The following is a 20,745-nucleotide window of genomic DNA, read 5'->3' as shown; positions in this document are numbered from 1 at the left end:
TATATGCTATAGCACTTTAGTACGAAATATATATATTTCTAACCTCATACCTTAATTGCAGTTTGACATCTTTATGGTAATTTATTCTGCATTGAATTAAAAATATAAGTATTCTTTTTAAACTGGAAATACACGTGGTGAAACTCTCAGAGTGGCATATTCTGGTATTCTCTTTCCGGGTTTTGGAAATCCGAAATCCTCTAAAGTTTTTTTCAGGACAAGGAGAGAGAGAGAGAAGAGAGAGAGAGAGCAAAGGAACCAGTGGTGACAGTTGCGAAAATCGGGAAAAAATCAACCCTGGTCCGAAAATAAATACGAAACGGGCGGCAAATGTGATTGACATAACGTGAGGTTGATTTTTTTATTCACACGCTCCGAAATTCACTCCGATATTCGGCCCGAGAAACGCAGCAGTGTGCAAAGACCCATTGGTGAGTGGATGCTTGTCATACAGTGTCAGTGATTATAGAGATTGCTGGCTTTTCAGAGGACTGTCAGGGTTCAGAGTTCAGAGGACCCAAAAGCAGTACGACAAAGAGGCAAAGATCTCAATTCAGGTGGTTTATTGTCCAACTTAAACTTCCCATAAAATGGGGCACGCAAAACAAGAACTAAATACAGAATGGCATGGAGCCAAAACACTGTACAAGAGAACACTGACATCAAGCGACGAACTGACAAGGGAACTGAACACACTGGGGCATATATATAGACGTGGACTAAACAAGACACAGGTGAACTCAAACATACAATCAACACAGGGCTAGGCTAACAGGCAAACAGGACACAGGTGACTAGGGTTACACTAATACAGGGAAGCAAGACAAGGCAGGGAATGGCAAACGAGGCAGACCGGACACTCTGGGAGTAATACTACAAAATAAGGGTACAATGGTGTAAAGTCAAACTCAAACTGCAACAAGAAAACAGGAACATAAGGACTACAAAATAAGAAACAAAAACCCAAATCACAGCAGTGTACAGAAAGACTTAATACAGAACAATACAAACAGAACAAGAAAACCAGGTTAAAGTCCAATACTGAATAATATCACACAAGTCCACGGTCCCGAGGAGCGGACCGTGACAAGGACTGGGTTACTTGAGGACAGGAGATCAAGTTCTACCAGTTCTACCATACCAAACCAAAACATGTCTTTGTTTTTTTGGTTTGTTGGTCAGGTAGCTTTGGTAGCTGTGACATTTGATGAGAAATCTTCTGAGAAAATCTTGGATGGTTGCATGGTGGTGATGTGAGGCATGACAACAGAACAAAAGAAAAGTATCTGTACGTGCATGATGAGTGATTAGATAATAATGATAAAGGGCATGAAAGGATTTAAAGGAATAGTGTCCAAACAGTTTCCTGTAAGGGCCCCTAATATTGATCAGCAACCTAACTGCTGGTCAGGGACGTGCGACGGGCCTTTTGGTGAAAATATTGAAAATAGCAGACCTCCAAGCTCACAACGTGCCGCGCTTCAACATGTTGAAAGCTTGGAGATCGTCCATTTTTTACACATAGAGGGCAATTCTTTCAACGTAAAATTCTGCTTTCAAGTTCAGGAGAGTTTGGACAAGGCAATTCTCTTGAATGCTGCCTTCAGGTATGGCATGGAAAGAGGAGATTTGCATTTATTTCACCAGTGAAAACTGCATTCACGGTCTGGACTCACTCACTCAGACACTCTCTCTCTCTCTCTCTCTCTCTCTCTCTCTCTCTCTCTCTCTCTCTCTATCCATCTCTCTCACAAAACAATAGAGATGGGATTTATGGCTCTTTGAAGTGAGCCGGATCTCTGGGATCCATTCCTTTCAAAGAGCCGTTCAAAAGACTGGCTCATTCTAGTTAGTTACTATTTACTCTGTAGATTTTTTATTATAATTACAAATAACTTAAACCCTATACATTTATTTCGGATATATATATGTATGTAGGAGCCAATATGGGTGTTTTGATTTATTTCATTTATATGGTGGTGGTATTGCTCCCCCAAGCCACAAGGGGCAGTTGACATAGCGGTGGTTCACGTCACCTAGTTCTACTGCTCATCATTGATAAAATAGACACACGTGTGCGGTGCCCGGTGTGTTTGGGACGCCGAGAGATTCAACAGTTCTTACCGTTCGCAGCGCTACCGCACGTTCACACGTTTACAGCACACAACACAATAGGAACGCAAGAATACAGGAAACAAACAGAAAGAAACCAGAAAACACTTTATTGTTTATAGTTATTAGTTAAGCACTTGGGTGACTTTTGGGGTTTTGTTGTTAAAACGTTGGAGCCAAGGAAGAAACAGCTGTGGGGCGAGCGCGTCAAGAAACTTTTGGTGAGTCCTAAACACCACCGTGAACACTGAACGCGGCATTAGGCCAAATTTAGTTTTGTCACTACAAAAGTAAGAACTATATCTCTATTGAGAAGCCATTGAGGACATCGTTGGATTGTTTATGTTCGCGATGAGGACAGCGTTGGACTTCAAGTGAGGACACGGATGGAAGGAATCGTTTTCATTTGAGGACATCGTTGGATTGTTTACGTTTGGTCGTGGACAATTAGATATTGCGTCGGCAATAATTACATGAATGAACGTCATTTGCAACGCTGAAAGAAGCCATTTAACCGGTGGGTGTATCTTTTCCTTTCTTTATCGCGGCCTGAAGTTTGTGGAACAGTATTGGGCTGTATAACGGTTGCGAGTTAAAGACTATGGGAGGAATATGGCCGTCGAATTGATGTTGACATTTTAGTGTTTGCATTTTGATATAATTTGAGCTATAATTCCAGTATCTAACTAAAATGAGCGATCAGGAAGAGCCTGAAGGTCCGGCCGAAGATGATGAACTCCCTAATGGGAATTCCAAGGCCGTTCCTATACAGGAGGAGGAAACGGGAAAAAGGCTGATTACTTTGACCGAAAAGGGTTATCAATTGTACATTGAAAACATACAAAAGGAGAGAAAATCACAATTTGGAAAGGCAAGTCAATTGTTAAAACGAATCGAGGCTTATATGCAAACAAATGAAAACGTGAATGAGGTTCAAATTGATTTGAAACGATTCATAAACCATTGTGATGGTGCTGCTGAAGTGCACCAACAGCTGATTCAATTACCACTCCCTGAAGAGGAGATTAAAAGGCAGGAATACTGGTTTAAAACAAAACAGACTTTAAACAATAAGTTTGAAAAGCATGTTGTAAAATGGCTGTCTGAAAATGGCATTGAATTTAATTGTGAAGAGGAGGATGAGGAGGTTGTTGTTGTCAACCCGGAAGACAGTGCTTCCAATATCACAAATAAATTCTCACAATTAAGTACTACTTCCTCAGCTGCTCGCAAAGCGCAGGCAGAAAAAGCTGCGTTGTTTGTTTGTGTTGCAGCACTTGAAGAAAAGCATGCATTGGAGGTTGAGGAGGAAAATATAAGGAGGAAAAAAGAGAAACTTACCATGGAAACTCAATTAAGAGCTACTGAGGCAAAATTACAAGTGTTGGAAGAAAGTGAGCCTAGCCATAAGAGAACAAGTGATGACATGAATGCATACCTTGTCCAATCCAAAACTCAAACTTTACAGAAAACTACTTCAACTGAACCAAATACGAACATGCAAGAAAAGCAGCCTGCATCATTGCAGACCACCGGAAGTCCTCCAATTACAACAACCACTCAACCCACAAATACAGTGTCCTATACACAGGACACTCGACCAAAGCAACCCAGACAAACAATACAATCTGAAACGACACTTGTTGAAAGGCCTCCCCGTGTACAACAAACTCAGCCTCACCGTCGACAACAAACTCAACCGCTTCATCATGGACAACCAACACACTCACTTGGAACAACATATGCTTTACCCCGCCCACCTAATAGACCAAGCCAGGACAACCAATATCCAATTCCAACCCAAGCACATAGGAGCAATGCTGGTGTTAATTTACCATCTCCAGTATCTCCACACGATGACAACAGTCAAAGTAACATCCACAGCTTACTAAGGACACAGAATGATATCACAGCCTTACTTGTCAAACAACACATTGCTGCCTTATTACCACAAAGAGAAATCCCAGTGTTCAGTGGGAATCCTATGGAATATGGAACGTTTATACAAGCCTTTGAACATTCCATTGAAAAGAAAACCGACAACAGCCAGGACTGTCTATATTTCCCAGAGCAGTTCACTAAAGGAAAACCAAAAGAGCTTGTAAAAGGTTGTCAATTCCTGCCTCCGGACCAAGGCTATCAAAAGGCCAAATTACTGTTAAAAACACATTTTGGCAATGAAAGTAAAATAGCTTCAGCTTACATGGAAAAGGCTTATGCTTGGCCTATAATTAAGCCAGAGGATGTCAGTGAGAGAGAGAGAATGTTGTACTGCTATGGAAGATTGAGAATATGGAAGAATTGAATGTTACTTCTAACATGCGCTTAATCATGATGAAGTTTCCATACAGACTTCGAGAGCGTTGGAGAGTCGTGGCCTGTGAGCTACAGGAGCGTAGAGGCCTCAGAGCTCTCTATCCAGATCTGGTTGATTTCGTTGAGAAGCAAATCAAAATTATGTCAGATCCTTTATTTGGTGATATTTACGACACTAGAGTTGACACTGGCAAAAAGAGCTTAAATGTAAAAAGTCAAAAGTACAAAGGAAGTAGTTTTGCTACTGTAGCAGCTGCTATTGAGCCAGAAGAGCCACAAGTGGCATCCGGCAGCTCAAAGGAGCTCTGTTTATGCTGTCAAGGAGCACACCTATTGGGGGAGTGCAGTTAACTGAAAAAGATGATGCACAAGGACAAGATTGTCTTTCTAAAGGAGAAAGGTATCTGCTTTGGTTGCTTAAAAAGAGAGGACACATGAGCAAAGATTGTAATAGGCGGCTCATTTGCAATGTGTGTAGTGACAAGCACCCTAGCATACTTCATATTCAGTTTAAAGGAAAAGAAAGCAAAACAGTTCAACAGGAAGCACCAGTGAGCAGTGCTCTTATAACCATGGAGTCATGTGGCCATACAGGGGCCGGGGAAGAGGACAATTGTGTTCTTTCAGTTGTGCCTGTGCAGGTTAAATCACAAAAGGGTGATAGACTGGTGCAGACATATGCATTTTTAGATCCAGGAAGCACAGACACTTTTTGTACTGAGAGTTTTCTAGAGCAGTTAAACTTAACAGGAACACGTAAAGACGTACTACTCCGCACAATGGGGCAAAACAGAGTTGTAACCTGTAGTGCATTTAAGGGATTGGAAGTGTGCAAGCTTGACGGTGATCAATTTCTTCAACTTCCAGAAGTTATCACTCAACAAACCATGCCAGTGTCCAGGAACAATGCTCCAAAACAAAAGGAAGTACAAAAATGGCCATACTTGAACAAAGTCAAAATCAAGGAAATTGACAAGGACGTGGATCTACTCATAGGAACGAACGCTCCCCATCTAATGGAACCACTGGAGGTAATCAACAGTCGTAAAAATGGACCATACGCTGTACTAACCAAGTTAGGATGGGTCGTTAATGGACCACTGAGGAGTGGAAACGACAACATTGTATCTGCAAATAGGATCTCTGTTGCCAACATTCAGGAGCTGCTAATTTCACAATACAATCAGGAATTCAACGAAAAGTCCACAGAAGAAAAACTTGAAATGTCCAGAGAGGATTTGAAATTCATGAACATCATGGATAAATCAGTAAAACTGAAGGAAGGCCATTACTGTTTGGATCTGCCATTCAGAAATGATGATACCACTATGCCTTACAATCGCAACATTGCCCTGCAGCGTCTGCAGAATTTAAAGAGGAAGTTCAAAAGAGACTTGAACTATCAGCAGGACTATGCAACCTTTCTAGGTGACGTTATTGACAAAGGATACGCTGAGATTGTTCCACCACATCAATTACAGCGTAATGACAATAAAATATGGTACCTCCCTCATCATGGAGTTTACCACCCCCAAAATAAATCATTGAGGGTAGTTTTTGACTGTGGAGCAGACTTTCAAGGTGTCTCGCTCAACAGCCAATTATTGCAAGGACCAGACCTTACTAACACTCTGCTTGGAGTTCTCTTGAGATTCAGAGAGGAACATGTGGCCTTAATGGCAGACATACAAGCAATGTTCCACCAGGTCAGAGTGTCAGAAAAGGACATTGATTTCCTCAGGTTTTTGTGGTGGCCTGAAGGAGACTGGTCTAAAGATCCAGTAGAATACCGAATGCTGGTGCATCTATTTGGTGCTACCTCATCCCCCAGTTGCGCTAATTACGCCCTTAAGAAAACCGCAGAGGATAACAAAGATTGTTTCCCCCCAATAGTACATGACACTGTCCATCATAATTTCTATGTTGATGATTGCTTGAAATCACTACCATCAAACGAAGAGGCAATGCAAATGGTGCAAGACCTGGCTAATATGCTTCAGAAAGGAGGATTTCATCTTTCAAAGTGGATTGCGAACAGTCGCACAGTGTTGACATCAATTGCGGAGGAGAAAAGATCTAAGACCACCAGAGATCTAGATTTGGATAAGGATGACTTGCCCATGGAACGAGCTCTTGGACTGTACTGGTGTGTGGAAACTGACACATTTCAGTTTAGAACATCTGTGGAACCACGCCCATGCACCAGATGGGGCATCTTATCTGTAATTAGTTCCATCTATGATCCCTTAGGCTTTCTAGCGCCGTTCATTCTTCCACCGAAACGGTTACTGCAAGAAATGTGCAAGAAGGACATCAGCTGGGATGACGAGGTACCTCAGACAACTTCTCGACAATGGCTAGAATGGTTGTCAGAGCTTAAAACGATTTCAGAGTTTAAGGTTCCATGGTGCATCAAAGATAAGTCCTTTGGGCTACCAGAAAGTGCACAACTGCATAATTTCTCAGACGCAAGTGAATATGGTTATGGCACTGTGTCTTACCTTAGATTAACCTTTAGAAGAGGAGTACAAGTTTCCTTTCTTTTGAGAAAGTCGAGAGTTGCTCCAATGAAACAAACTACGATTCCCAGACTTGAACTAACGGCTGCTGTGTTAGCAGTTCGTGTTGACAGGATGCTAATAAAGGAGCTTTCATTTCAATTGAAACCCTCTGTCTTTTGGACGGAGAGCATGACGGTACACAAGTACATAGCAAGTGAAACAACAAGGTTTCTTACCTTCGTTGCTAATCGAGTCGCTATCATAAGGGAAGCGACAGACCTCTCCCAGTGGAGATACATCAACTCAAAGACCAATCCCGCTGATGACGCTTCCAGAGGGTTGTCTGCAGATCGCTTTCTGACTTGTAAGAGATGGATCAAGGGCCCAGAGTTTCTTCTGAAGGCAGAAGAGGAATGGCCGAAACTCACCGTGGGGCCCCATCCAATTTCCAGTGATGACCCAAATGTCAAAAGGAACGTTCACGTAAATGCCATAATGGTGAACGATTCGAAAAATGCCATGCAACAGCTGTTGTGTCATTTCTCAGATTGGACAAGACTAAAAATTGCTGTAGCATGGTTTCTCAAATTCAAGACCACGCTGCTAAATCTTGCAAAATGCAGAAAAGAAATGAAAGCCTCTGATCAAAATCACACAAAAATGGTTAAGCTTAAAGCTGAACTTAAAGGACAGTCAATAACTGCAGAAGATGTTTCAAAAGCTGAGACTGAAATTCTTCGTTTCAGCCAGAGAGAGCGCTTCCCAATGGAAGTTGCCAAATTGGAAAAAGGAAAAGCAGTTAAAGGTGACAGCGACATTGTCAAATTGGATCCTGTGTTCGAGAACGGGCTGTTAAAAGTAGGAGGCAGACTCAGTAAGGCAGTTATGCCTGAAGAAGATAAACACCCTGCAATTCTGTCAAAAGATCAGCACGTCTCCAAACTCATTCTACGACACATTCATAAACTCTTAGGACATGCTGGAAGAAATCATATGTTGTCCACCCTCAGAAAGAAATATTGCATTACAAATGCCAACACAGCATGCAGGAAAATCATATCTGACTGTGTCATATGCAGACATTATCAAGGAAAACTCGGAGAACAAAAAATGGCGGATTTGCCACCAGAAAGACTGATTCCTGACTTACCTCCTTTCACGAACACAGGAGTTGACTATTTTGGACCCATCGAGGTTAAGAGAGGTCGCACTACGATCAAGCGATATGGAGTCATATTTACTTGCATGGCAAGTCGAGCCATACACCTAGAAGTGGCACATTCATTAGATACAAGCTCATGTATAAATGCTGTAAGAAGATTTATATGTTGCAGAGGCCAAGTTGTACATTTACGATCTGACAATGGAACGAATTTCATTGGAGCAGAAAGGGAGCTCAGAGAAGCATTGTCATGCTTGGACCACAGCAAAATACAGAGAGCTCTGTTACCGGACGGACTTAAATGGAGCTTCAACACACCTGCAGGATCTCACCATGGAGGAACATGGGAACGTCTTATACGTCTTGTCAAAAAAGTACTCTACTCTGTTCTCCAGCAACAACGGATGGATGATGAGAGCTTACATACCATCATGTGTGAAATTGAAGCCATTTTGAATGATCGACCTATCACAAAAGTATCAGATGACCCCAATGATCTGGAGGCGCTCACGCCTAATCATCTGTTGCTTTTGAAGAGGAAACCATAACTGCCACCTGGACTTTTTACGGAGGAAGATCTATACGCCAGAAAAAGATGGCGTCAAGTTCAGTATATGGCAAACCTATTTTAGAAAAGGTGGTTGAAGGAATACCTCCCACTACTACAAGAAAGACAAAAGTGGAACAAACACAAAAGAAGCTTTACTGTTGGTGACATCGTCATCATTATGGATCCCACTGCACCAAGAGGTTCGTGGCTGATGGGAAAGATCATCGACACCTACCCCGACAAGAGAGGTCTGGTGTGATCAGTGAAGCTAAGGACAAAGACTGGACAGTTGGACAGACCAATCAACAAGATCTGTCTACTGCAAGAAGCTGCAGAGGTTGCAGACAACACCTCTGCTGCACAGAAAGACTAAGAAATTCACATTATTGGCTCCTTTATTTGTTTTGATTTTTGGTAATTGTTTATCACAATTAAGGGGCCGGTGTGTAGGAGCCAATATGGGTGTTTTGATTTATTTCATTTATATGGTGGTGGTATTGCTCCCCCAAGCCACAAGGGGCAGTTGACATAGCGGTGGTTCACGTCACGTAGTTCTACTGCTCATCATTGATAAAATAGACACACGTGTGCGGTGCCCGGTGTGTTTGGGACGCCGAGAGATGCAACAGTTCTTACCGTTCGCAACCGTTCGCAGCGCTACCGCACGTTCACACGTTTACAGCACACAACACAATAGGAACGCAAGAATACAGGAAACAAACAGAAAGAAACCAGAAAACACTTTATTGTTTATAGTTATTAGTTAAGCACTTGGGTGACTTTTGGGGTTTTGTTGTTAAAACGTTGGAGCCAAGGAAGAAACAGCTGTGGGGCGAGCGCGTCAAGAAACTTTTGGTGAGTCCTAAACACCACCGTGAACACTGAACGCGGCATTAGGCCAAATTTAGTTTTTTCACTACAATGTATATACCTGCCATTTGAAAATAGCCGATCTACAAGCTCACAATGCGTCACGTTGTAACACATTGTCAGCTTGTAGATCTGCTATTTTCAAATGATTTTTCTACATTTTACTCATTGGAAAACCTGTGAAACAGGACATTCTGCATAATGAGTACGTTCTAATATTGGTACTTTAAGTACATTTTGATACCAATAATGTTTTACTTTTACTCAAGACAACATTTCAAACTTCTACTTGATTGCAGTATTGATATTTTTACTTAACCCTCGCGGTCCCCCGGGCGGGTCGAAAAGACCCGCGTCCCGGCGGGCCTCCGAGGAGAGGCCCAGGCGCAGGGGAGCTCCGCAGCGGGCCCGAGCACGTCTGCGGGAGGCGGAAGGGGAGGCCGAGGAGGCCGAGGAGGCCCCGCGGCGGGCCCGAGCACGTCCGCGGGAGGCGGAAGAGGAGGCCGAGGAGGCCGAGGGGGGCGAGGGGCGGGAGGGGCGAGAGGAGGTCGAGGAAGAAGAGGAAGAGGAGGAAGAGACGGTCCTGCCGTCGAGGGACGGCACGACGAGGTGGTCCCTGGACCCGCGGACGAGGCTGCCTCCGGGCAGGAGCCGGCCGCCGGGCCCGCGGGGACCCACGGCCCTGGCCCGGCAGCTGGCCACGGACCCCACGTCCGCCGTCCGAGCGTTCCTCACGCCCGCCATCCTGTCGTCGATGCTGGCCCACACCAACAGGGAGGGCCGCCTCAGGGCGCGAGGGGCGGCCGGAGAGGAGGACGAGGAGGACGACGAGGAGGAGGAGGACGACAGGGAGGTCGGGGAAGGGGCCGAGGGCGAAGAGGAAAGGGCGGACGCGGCCGAAGAGGACGAAGAAGACGAGGGAGAAGAAGAAGAAGAAGAAGAAGAAGAAGAAGAAGAAGAAGAAGAAGAGAGCGAAGGCGAGGACGACGGCTCCGGCTGGAGGGACGCCGACGAGACTGGGCTAAGTGGGCCTCCTGCTGCTCTCGGGGGTGTACAGGTCCAGAGGGGAGGCCTGCCGCAGCATGTGGGACCGCGACTGCGGCAGGCACGTGTTCAGGGCCGCCATGCCCCTGAAGAGATTCTTCCGCCTGTCGGCGGCGCTGCGCTTCGTCGACAGGGCCACCAGGAAGGAGAGGGCCGAGGCGGCCGGGGGAGACAAGCTGGCGGCCGTGAGGGAGCTGTGGGACGCGTGGACCGCCAGGCTGCCTCTGCTGTACGACCCGGGGCCCGACGTGACGGTGGACGAGCAGCTGGTGCCCTTCAGAGGTACGCGCCGCCGCCGGCCGGCCTGTCCTCTCCTCTCCTCTCGTCCTCCGCTCCGCTCCGCTCTGATCTTCTGTTCTGTTGTTCTCTGCTCTACTCTCGTCCTCTCCTCTGCCCTGTCTCTGCTCTGCCCTGTCTCTGCTCCGCTCTGATCTTCTGTTCTGTTGTTCTCTGCTCTACTCTCGTTCAGGTTCAGGTTCAGGTTCGGTTTATTAGTCAAATGCGTATCCATACAAGTACAGACAAACAATGAAATGCTTGTGCCAAGAGCACTCTCAGCCTTATTGCACACAAAACAATACGACAACAACAGGTCACCCAGGACAACCCAAAAAAACAACAAAACAACCATACAGTGTGACAGTGTACAGTTTAAAAACTGCGTATTTTGCACATGACTACCTACGTCTCGCTTCCATCTCTTCGTTAAGCAACCTGATTGCTTGAGCATAAAAACTATTACTGAAACGGGTGGTGTGAGATTTGATGCTCTGGTAACGTTTTTTTGAAGGGAGGAGATAGAACAGGGAATGGGCGGGATGACAGCTGTCCTTTAAGATGTTCTCTGTCTTTTTCTTACAGCGTGTGTTATAGATTGTGTGTAGCTGTGGTAATTCTGTGCCAATGATTTTGGCAGCTCTCTTCACTATTCTCTGTAACTGTTTACTGTCTTGAGCAGTCACGTTACCAAACCACACTGTTATGCATCCTGTCAATACACTTTCTATGGTACAGCGATAGAAATTAACAAGAGCCTTGGTGCTTAGGCCAAATCTCCTGAGGCGCCGCAGAAAGTACAATCGCTGCTGCGCTTTCTTAAGGATACCTTCGCTGTTTTGAGACCATGTGAGTGAGTTTGTTATGTGAACACCCAGGAATTTGAAACTGTCCACTATGTCTACAGGTGAACCATTTATGGTTACGGGACTGTGATTGACTTCAGATTTCCTAAAGTCAACGATGATCTCTTTTGTTTTACTAACATTTAGAGAGAGATTGTTATTCTGGCACCATAGGGTTAGCTCTTCAATTTCCCTCCTATAGGCCCTCTCATCATCGTTGGATATTAGTCCTATAACCGTGGTGTCATCTGCAAATTTGAGAATAGAATTATTTCCACACCTGGCAACACAGTCATAGGTGAACAGACTATACAACAGGGGACTGAGGCAACAGCCCTGGGGCGCTCCAGTCCTGGTCAATATCTTAGATGAATGCTTGTTCCCTATTCGTACAGATTGTGGCCTGCCTGTCAAAAAGTCAAACAGCCAGTTGCAGATACTACTGCCCAGACCAAGACCCCTGAGTTTCAACACAAGCTTAGATGGTACAATCGTGTTAAAGGCAGAGCTATAATCTATGAAGAGTAGTCTGACATAAGAGTTCTTATTCTCCAGATGTTTCAAGGCAATGTGTAGTGCGAGAGAAATAGCATCATCGACTGATCTATTAGCACAGTATGCAAACTGTAATGGATCAGTATTGGCAGGGATAATGTGCGTTATATGTGATATAACCATTTTTTCCAGACACTTCATAAGAACAGAGGTCAAAGCCACAGGGCGATAATCATTAAGACAGGTGACAGGTTTTTTCTTTGCTATGGGTACAATTATGGTTTCCTTGAAACACAACGGTACCACACACAATGACAGGGACATATTGAAAATGTCAGTAAAGACTCCCGAAAGCTGGTCAAAACACAACTTAAGGACACGTGAGGCAATCCCATCAGGACCGGCCGCCTTATGAGTCCCAACGCTTTTAAAAGTTTTACTCACATCTCGTTGTGTCACCTGCAGCTCCACCGCACCGGGTGTACCCCGCACCGGTGTAACTGGGTCCGTGTTGTGAGATTCAAAGCGGGCGAAAAAGTTATTCAATTCGTCCGGTAGAGAGTCCGAGGTGTTAATAACAGCCGGCTTCGGTTTGTAATCCGTAATCGCCTGCAGCCCTCTCCACATACGCCGTGCGTCACAGCCACTATAATTGTTCTCCAGTTTGTCCCTATATTGTCTCTTAGCGTCTCTGATCGCCCTCCTCAGGTCGTATCTGGATTTTTTGTACCGTTCCTCGTCCCCAGATTGAAAAGCGGCTCGGCGCTCCCTCAACTTCAGACGAGTATCCTGGTTCATCCACGGCTTCTCGTTGGGATAGGAGCGAACGGTTCGCGCTGGGATGCAATTATCCACACAGAATTTAACATAGCTGGTGACAGTGTCAGCATAGTTATCCAAACTTGTGGCTGAGTCTTTGAAGATGGACCATTCTGTCGATTCAAAGCAGCCCTGGAGTTTAGATACATTATCTGTGGACCAGCACTGTACAGACCTCACCCTGGGTTGTTCGCTCTTCATTCTCTGCTTGTAGGCAGGTAGTAGTAGCACCGCATGGTGGTCAGATCTCCCAAAGTGGGGCCGTTGGACCGCTTTGTAGGCATCCTTGATGGTGGAATAACAGTGATTCAGCGTCCTTACCTTCCTTGTTGGGCACTTAACGTGCTGGTAGAAGTGCGGCAACACCGATTTCAAGTTGCAGTGGTTAAAGTCCCCCGCCACGATTGAAATGGCTTCCGGGTGCTTATTTTCCTGCTTACAAATGACATCGCTTAGCTCGTCCATAGCTTCGGATGCATTCACTTCTGGTGGGATGTATACAGCCGTCAGCAACACACAAGGAAATTCTCTGGGTAGGTAAAACGGTCTGCACCGTAGTGTTAAGTGCTCCAGCACCGACGAGCAGTGGTGTGAGACTATATCCACATTAGTGCACCAAGAGTCGTTGATGTAAAACAGAACACCGCCCGCTTTCGTCTTCCCCGTGTTTGCCATCGAACGGTCCGTGCGGAACACAGAGAAGCCATCTAGCTGTACCGCCCTGTCAGGAACGTCAGCCTTCAGCCACGTCTCCGTGAAACAGAGCACACAGCAGTTCTTTATATCCCTTTCAACGCGTAGCCGGGTTCGGAGGTCGTCCATCTTGTTGTCGATCGCTTGGACGTTTGCCAACAGTATGCTGGGGATGGGTGGTCGCGAAGGGCGTCCACGTAGCTTCACTAGTGAACCCCCTCGCTTCCCTCTCTTCCTCCTATGGCCACGCCATGGTGGAACCGTGCTGCTGTTGTTGTTATACAGTTCTCCCGGCAAATCCGGTCTGAAAACGTCCGAGGCAACAAATCTCAAGTCCAGTAACGTCTGGCGATCGTAGGTCATCGTACAGGACGCATTACGTGCAAAAACAGTGACATACAACATAAAAACCAGCAACAAGGCAAGAGCAGCTCTCAACGTGTCGCCATGCCACGGCGCCATCTTGGAAGATCTGCCGTGAAGATCTGCCCTGTCTCTGCTCTGCTCTGCTCTGCTCTGATCTTCTGTTCTGTTGTCCTCTGCTCTACTCTCGTCCTCTCCTGTGCCCTGTCTCTCCTCTGCCCTGTCTCTGCTCCGCTCTGATCTTCTGTTCTGTTGTTCTCTGCTCTACTCTCGTCCTCTCCTCTGCCCTGTCTCTGCTCTGCTCCGCTCCGCTCTGATCTTCTGTTCTGTTGTTCTCTGCTCTACTCTCGTCCTCTCCTCTGCCCTGTCTCTGCTCTGCTCCGCTCCGCTCTGATCTTCTGTTCTGTTGTTCACTACTCTACGCTTATCCTCTCCTCTCCTCTGCCCTGTCTCTGCTCCGCTCTAGCCTCCGCTCCGCTCTGATCCCCTCTCCTCTCCTCTCCACTCCTCTGATCTCCTCTCCTCTCCTCTCCCTCTCCTCTCCCTCTCCTCTACGCAGGCGGCTACTCCTTCAGGCAGTACATGCCCAGCAAACCCGCCCAGTACGGCCTGAAGACGTGGGTCGCCTGCGACGCCAGGTCCAGCTACGCGTGCGCCATGCAGCTCTACACGGGCAAGAGCGGGGAGGACCTCGTCCGTCCCGTCGGGCCCGGGCGCACCCTGGGCGAGTGCATGGTGACGGAGCTGACGGAGGGCCTGCGGGGCCGCACGGTGACCTGCGACAACTTCTTCACCTCCCTCCCCCTGGCCCTGCGGCTGCTGCGCGAGCGGGACCTGAGGCTGGTGGGCACCGTGCGCAGGAACAGGCCCGAGCTGCCCGCCTCGGCCCTGGAGCTCAGGCTTCGGCGCTCCTTCCTCGCCGCCCGCCGCCGCCGCCGCGGGGGAGAGGAGCCCCCCGCCCGCGGCAGGGGAAGGCCCCCCACCAAGGGCGGCCTGGAGCCCTTCGCCTCGGCCTTCGCCTTCACCCGCGACGCCACCCTGGTCTGCTACGCCGCCAAGAAGGACAAGAGCGTGCTCAGCACCGCGCACGGCCCCCCCGACGTCGACGAGGCGAGCCGTCAGCGCAAGCCGCTGGTCGTGCTCGCCTACAACCGGAACAAGGGCGGCGTCGACAACCTGGACAAGCTGGTGGCCGCCTACAGCTGCAGGAGGGCCACTCGGTGCTGGCCCGTCGTCGTCTTCCACAACGTGCTGGACGTGTCCGCCTACAACGCCCTGGTGCTGTGGAGGGAGCTGCGCCCCGGCTGGGCCTCCAGCAGACGCGACTCGCGCAGGCTCTTCCTCGAGCGCGTCGGCCGCGACATGGTGGCCCCGCTGCTGTGCCGCAGGGCCCGGCTGCCCAGGGCCCCGGCGGCCGCCTTCATGGTGAGGCAGGCCAAGGGGGAGGCCAGGGGACGGGCCGCGCTCGACGGGCCATCCGCCTCGGCCCCGCGCCCCCCTGGCCCGCGGGGCAGGACCAGGTGCGGGGCCTGTCCGCCCGGCGCCGACAGGAAGACCACCTCGCGCTGCGTCGCCTGCGCCGTCGGCCTGTGCCGGTCCTGCTCCGTCCTGCGCTGCCCCGACTGCGACAGGGCCCTCCTTCGCGGAGCTCGCCCTGGGGGACCGCGAGGGTTAAATAAGAAAAGAACAAATCAAACATAGCAAAAATACAATATAGGTTATACCATGTTGTGTGTTATAGTTATAACTATTCTATGCATTTCATGGGTTTGGGACTGCATTTCTTCGCCGGCCGGCGGCTGTGCTACGCGCACGGAACGCACGCACCGCGTGCCCGGAAGAGGTGTTCCTTATGTCAATTTCTGAAAGGTGGCAACCCTAGATATATCAGTTGTACAGATGTGAATCTCTTATTTCGTTATTTTTTGTTTACAAGTGCTTTACAATTACTGTGCATAGTACTGTGTACTGTCTGTCATTCAATTTTATGAGTTAAGAGCAGTGGTCCTCAACCTTTTCTGGCCGTGACCCCCAAAATAATCATATTTTAACTGGGGACCCCCTACCCTGACAAGCACTAAGAGTTGAGACATTACATTTTGTAGAACACAGTTCTATTGTGAAAATAGCAGATCTACATGCTCACAATCTGCATGCTCACAAGCATGTAGATCGGCTATTTTCACAATTTCTGCCTCTAATATTTGACAAATTGGCCCATGTTTAATTTGTCATTTTAAATTAAAAAGTCCTTCAATTGTCCCTTTAGAAGTGTGCAGATACCCTCTGCAGTGTTGAGTGAGAAAACAATGTTGCACATTAAGGTAATCACTGAGTTAGACAATGATATCAATGAAAATAAGCCCTTGCAAAACCTCCAATAAAAACTTCAAGCAATCAATGTATTACACAAAGGTTGCCATCTTTATATTGACAACTGGTAAACCTGCCTGAAAAGAATTTAAACAAAGTATGGGTGGGTTTAACTGTGAATTTTGATATCCTAAAGGCTCTGCTATCTATTATTTTGGGAAAGGTTAATCATTTATCCTGTATGCTAAAAACAGAAAGGTGTAAACATAGCCAATATCCAAGCTCAATACACATGTAACTTTTCTATAATAGTTTAAACTGTACTGTGGCACTGAAGAGGTACAACATATAATAACATTATAACCACATGTATATCGGAGGACATTGTAAACATTAAAAGAATTTAGTCTTTCTATAGACAGATTGTGTGCATGCCCAACCCTAAAAATGAATTACAGTACCATCAGAGCTGGCATTGGACAGAATTGGAACCAAATTCCCATCATCAGTTTGTTTCATGAAGGGTATGCAAAATTAATTCAAATAGAAAAGTTAAACTGATCCACTTATGAAACTAACATTAACTCATATCTGCAGTACCCAGATATAAGGGTAATGGTGGGGATGAACAATATTTTCAACTCTAGAAACAATATTCAAAAGGTTTAAACACAAAACATCCTTTAGGTAGAGAACAGTGGGAAGGTCAATGAACTTTGTGTACGGGTGGTGAGTGTCCCATGGAATGCTTGGCATGGGGACTGAGCGACTATGGTATTCTGGGCTGTGCTGCTTTCGTCGGGGTCCTCTCGCCATTCCGACATGTCACCATTCCGACATTGACTTCTAATTGTCGGAATGGTGATACTTCTTCATTTTGGAAACATCCCACCATTCCGACAGAAAAACATCCCACCACTCCGACTAGTTAAATTGTGTCGGAATGGTGACATTCCCACCATTCCGACAAGGGCAGCAAATGGTGACAGTTACACTTTTCAGCCACTAGATGGCACCATTGTATTAGAAATTCTCAGGAACAAAATGGCTTGTAACTGTGGAATGAATTAACCTTTTTAATACTTTTTAAAATCACTGAATCAGTGAGTGAATCAGAGTGAAAACCTGCATCAGAATCAGTGACTGAATCAGAGTGAAAACCTGCATCAGTGGACGCTCAAAGACATCACTGACACCCCCACGGGGTAGGTCTACCCCTTAAATCACCGGGGACCCCCCTTTTTCCAAAAAATAAAAATAAGTAAAAAATTAATAAAAGAAAAAGAAAAATAGAAGAAATATATTGGAAGTGTATTTGGTATTCCACCCTCTGAGTAACAGATAGGACCCCCTGGTACTCCCTTGATGACCCTTGGGGGTTCTGGACCCCCTATAGGTTACACAATTAATGGCAAAGTGCATAGAGATTATTACTAATTAATGAATTAATGATTTCCCAGCATATATCCAAACCTGTGGTTTTGGGGTGTGCTGGTTTGTAGTTTCAGGTCACAACGTTGGCACAAATGACACAAAGCCCCTTTCCTATAATCTCCAACATATCGCCTCCCTTATCCACAATAATGTAATCTCCCAAGAGGCTTTTATTTTGTACACATTCTTATCCTTTATATTATTCATAGAAGTTTTTAGTATTGTGACATTCTCCTACTTTTTATTGTTGTGATTTTCATTATTCTGACTGTATGTAGCACTTATATATTCGGTTTGATGTTAAGAGCATTATGAATAAATTCCATTATTATTTACTATTAGTATTATAAGGAAGACCTTGAAAAGTTTTCCAACCTAGGGCGAATCAATCTCTTTAAGGTGATGTGGCTGTCATTTTTCTCTCTCTTTTTTTTTACACATTTCAGACCATCTAATTGAACTTTTTGCAACATCTCCATCTCTCTTTTATTAAAACAGTGTAACAAACATGAGCAGTGAATCAAACTGGAACAAACTGGAAAAAATAAAATGTGATGGTGAGACAACAAATGAAATATCAATAATCTTTTTTTGCAATGCAATGGAGAGCCCCTGAACAGTATTAAAACAAAAATAAAATGTGATGGTGAGACAACAAATGAAATATCAATATTCTTTTTTTGCAATGCAATGGAGAGCCCCTGAACAGTATTAAAACTAGAAAAAGTGCTCTACCGAGCACATGTCTCCACCAGCGCCACCATGAGACTGATTTCCGAAATTTGATGTGGCATTTCTTCCTTGTCCTAGTGGGAACGTGTGTGCGCGATTTGGTGTTATTTGCCCTCTGCGAAAACCACAAATCGGCCTGTTATAGCGCCACCATGAGGCTGATATCGAAATTTGATGTGGCATTTCTTCCTCGTCCTAGTGGGAACGTGTAGTGGGAACGTGTGTGCGCGATTTTGTGTTATTTGCACTCTGCGAAAACCACAAATTGGCGTGTTATAGCGCCACCATGAGGCTGATTTTCGAAATTTGACGTGGCATTTCTTCCTCGTCCTAGTGGGAACGGGTGTGTGCACGATTTCGTGTTATTTGCACTCTGTGAAAACAACAAATTGGCGTGTTATAGCGCCACCATGAGGCTGATTTCTGAAATTTGATGCGCCATTTGTTCTTCGTCCTAGTGGGAACGTGTGCGGGGCGATTTCGTGTTATTCGCACTCTGCGTTTGTGATTTGAGGCATTTTGTCCAAAATGGAGCAATGTTTCAAACTTTGAAAGCCAATATCAGCTAATCAGGATGGAATATGGGCAATCAGACAAATCTGTATCGATCACATGACTGTAGAGATACCGTCTACCGATTTGCATGATTTTTTGCCAAAATCTGTAGGAGTAGTGTACAGAAATGTGTATAGCAAACATTGGCCTCATGGTGGCGCTAGAAGAGGGTCATTTGAAAAATGTGGGGCAGAGGTTCAGCGATCGGGCCAACGGCGCCAGAGATTAGTTGGTAACAACCAGGCCACACAAATCGGCCTGTTATAGCGCCACCATGAGGCTGATTTGAAAAATGTGGGGCAGAGGTTCTGAATTGGCATCTAGGGAGTGTGTGTGTTCAGTTTGGCAGCGATCGGGTCAACGGCGCCGGAGATTAGCTACCAGGCCACACAAATCGGGCTGTTATAGCGCCACCATGAGGCTGATGTGAGAAATGTGGGGCAGAGGTTCTGAATTGGCATCTAGGGAGTGTGTGTGTGTCCAGTTTGGCAGCGATCGGGCCAACGGCGCCGGAGATTAGCTGAGGACAAACAGGCGCCGGAGATTAGCTGGGGACAAACTTGGAGGACGGACACACGGACGGACGGACGGACAGGGGCGAAAACATAGTCTCCCCTCAGCCTTCGGCTGGTGGAGACAACAAAAACATTGAGTGGACACATAAAATTTTTGGCCAAACTAAAACGTTTTACAATTTAAAACAAAAAACTCACTCAATTAAAAATTTAACGAAAAATATCTACTCAAAATGTACAATTAGGTGTCTCACTCCCTCCCAGTACTGCTGGAGCGTTCTTGTACGCCTCTGGTACCCCCTTTTCAGCCTCTGCAGCCTCAATTCCAGATCCCTCCACTTCTTCTTTTGGTTGGGAGGACGGTCGCCACGTTCTGCCTGCAGGCAGACGGCCTCGATCCGGCGCTGCTCATCTTTTAGTTTTCGAATGAAAACCCAGAGGGACGGGTGGCGTTGGCCGACGGTGGCATTCCACCTGTGATGGAAGGCTGTAACAAGATGTGTAAATACAACACACATGCCATTATTATAGGCCATTTAACATTTTCTTACATTACTCTGTGACATTTAAGTGCTTGAACCTTGTCTTTTTTCTGTCATGATACCATACGTGTCATCACGACAGAAAAAGTGCGAACAACAGCTGATTCTAAAGAGAATATCTAATATATTTTCAGCTATGTCAAGTACTGCAATAATGAATTATATGTTGTTACCTTCGACTCTGTTGTTGGTTCTGTTGTCAGAACCACGGCCATAAACATTCCACACCGCCGGGGGGAATGTTGCTGTGATTGACACGTAGGTGTCTGTCAGGTAGTCGATGAAGTCGCCTAAGGGTGGGTATCGGCGCCTGAGCTGCCTGGTTTCGGGTGTCGCTAGCAGGAGAGTGAAGCCATTCCGAACCCTAATTACAGGCAGGTAGCCCATCGCCATGGCCTTCCGGATCCATCGTTTCAACTCTGCATCCTCACGGTAAGGTGCTGCAAAAGATGTGTAAAGAAATAAGAATGAATTCCCTGAAAAAGTAGGCTATATTATATTGTACTGTACATGTAGGCTACAGGGACATAAAATGATTTCATGATAACTCTCTTGTAATTGTGAACTTGAACTCTTTCCCAGAGTGCCATAAACGATTTGTTTCAATT

The sequence above is a fragment of the Nannobrachium achirus genome (genome assembly GCF_963921795.1).
Source record: "Nannobrachium achirus genome assembly, chromosome: 20".
NCBI classification, from domain to species: Eukaryota; Metazoa; Chordata; class Actinopteri; order Myctophiformes; family Myctophidae; genus Nannobrachium; species Nannobrachium achirus.
Note: the sequence above shows the minus strand (reverse complement) of the source record.